Raw genomic sequence first — 2588 nt, 5'->3', positions numbered from 1 at the left:
CCTACTGCCTGTAAACACAGTCCAGTTCAAAGTGAATGACGACAGGCCCTACTGCCTGTAAACACAGTCCAGTTCAAAGTGAATGATGACAGGCCCTACTGCCTGTAAACACACAGTCCAGTTCAAAGTGAATGATGGCAGGCCCTACTGCCTGTAAACACACAGTCCAGTTCAAAGTGAATGACGGCAGGCCCTACTGCCTGTAAACACACAGTCCAGTTCAAAGTGAATGACGACAGGCACTACTGCCTGTAAAAACAGTCCAGTTCAAAGTAAATGATGGCAGGCCCTTGTGGAGAATAGGGTGCATGTGGATTAGGAAGAAAGATGACAATTGTTGGTACGCAAACATGACCTATGTCAGGGGTGTCAAAGTCAAATGGACGGAGGGCCAAATAAAAAAATCAGCTACAAGACGAGGGCCGGACTGTTCGAATGTTCATTGAAAATTTTTTAAATGACGCATATAGTCTAGTGAACCTAATTGAACCTACTGAAAACCTAACAAATATATTACAATATGATCAGATAAATAAAGCAATATTTTCTTATGGCTCTGTCAGTAATCTTTAATTTTCAACAGACACAAAAGACAAATTTCCTTTATATAAATATCCCCATAACATGAACATTAAATGAAAGAAACCGGTATTCAAGGCACCATCAGTAGACTATATTTTCTATTTTAGCAAAAGTGGGCTAAATTTACTTCAAAGAAAAAACAATAATAGCAATTTTCTATCATCCACTCAACTGAAATATTTTTAAAATATAATTGGATTGAAATACAAAAAAATAAAGTGCAAAAATCTATTAATCAAAAACAACACTTTGTTTAAGGAGAAGTAACATGCAGTGAAAACAAATATTAAATTTTAACTTTTAAACTTGAACTGAGTAAAAACTCTAAATATGTGATTGCACAGTAATGTTCACTTGTTTGAGGTTGAGGGTGATACTTGGTGGTGTCCCATCTTTTCCACAAGTTCATCAATGTTCGGGGTAAGGCTCTGAGCTGAAGAAATCCTCAGAATTGAGTGGAGGTGTTCAGCAGTAAGTCGACTTCTGTGTGATGTTTTGTTCAGGTTCATCAAAGAAAACAGTTGTTCACACAGGTATGTGCTGCCAAACATAGACAACGTTTGAGCAGCCTGGATGCGCAGCTGGGGCATTGTGCCGGGGAGGAAACGGGCGAACTCCGCAGCACCCACTGCCGCATATTTTGCCCTCAGTGCATCATTGCATTGGAGGTCAATCAACTCCATTTGGAGGTTTGGTGGTGAGCTTTCCACGTCAACAGCAAATGGGTTACCGAGCAGTTCCAACCTGCTTTTTTGTGCTTCAAAGTCAGCAAATCGGCGTCGAAAGTCAGCGGCAAGCATACCTATTTTATCAGCCAACTGTGTGCTCGGGAACGCACTGGTAGAGAGCTTCTCTTTCATGGTCTGGCAGCTGGGAAAGTGGCTCAAATTTTCTTTCCGCATCTGCGTCTCCCACAGAGTCAGTTTGGTTTTAAATGCCTTCACTGTACTGTACATATCAGAGATGACACGATCCCGACCCTGCAGCTGCAAGTTTATTGCATTCAGATGACTCGTAATGTCACACAGAAAAGCCATTTCACACAGAAACATTTCGTCTCGGAGTTGTGTTGTGTCTTTCCCTTTGCTGTCCAAGAACAGACAAATCTCCTCACGAAGCTCGAAACATCTTTGAAGCACCTTTCCCTGGCTTAGCCATCGCACCTCTGTGTGATAAGGCAAATCACCATGCTCCGTTTCTAACTCCGTCAGAAATGCCTTGAACTGGCGGTGATTCAAACCTTTGGCTCTGATAAAGTTAACTGTGCGCGTGATGATGCTCATTACATGCTCCATTTTCAAGGCTTTACCGCACAACGCTTCCTGGTGTATGATACAATGATAAGCTGTCAGCTCACCTGTCGCGTTTTCCTCTTGCATCTTTTCCCGTATCTTCGCCACCAGTCCGCTCCTGTGTCCACACATCGCAGGTGCTCCGTCGGTTGTCAAACCCACGAGTTTTTCCCAAGGCAGCTCCATCTCATTTACACATCTTGACACCTCTTCATACAAATCATGCCCCGTAGTTGTGCCATGCATAGGACGTAAAGCCAAAAACTCCTCTGTCACGCTTAGGTTGGAGTCCACTCCGCGGATGAAAATTGACAACTGGGCAATGTCAGAAATGTCGGTGCTCTCATCCACAGCCAAGGAATATGCAATAAAATCTTTTCCCTTTTTCACAAGCTGCTCTTTTAGATTGATGGACAACTGGTCTACTCTCTCGGCAATGGTGTTTCTGCTCAGACTCACATTTAAAAAGAGTTGCCTTTTTTCTGGGCAAACTTCGTCACAAACTTTAATCATGCAGTTTTTGATGAAATCCCCCTCCGTAAATGGCCGGGCTGATTTAGCGATCTCTTCTGCCAAAATAAAACTGGCCTTGACAGTTGCGTCCGCGTGTGTGTCCGCGTGTTTCGTTTCATAATGTCGTCTCAGATTATACTCTTTCAGGACCGCCACACTTTCTCCACACAGAAGACACACAGGTTTTCCAGCTACCTTTGT

This window comes from Oncorhynchus clarkii, chromosome 16 (genome assembly GCF_045791955.1).
Source record: "Oncorhynchus clarkii lewisi isolate Uvic-CL-2024 chromosome 16, UVic_Ocla_1.0, whole genome shotgun sequence".
Lineage (NCBI taxonomy): Eukaryota > Metazoa > Chordata > Actinopteri > Salmoniformes > Salmonidae > Oncorhynchus > Oncorhynchus clarkii.
This window is presented reverse-complemented; position numbering follows the sequence as displayed.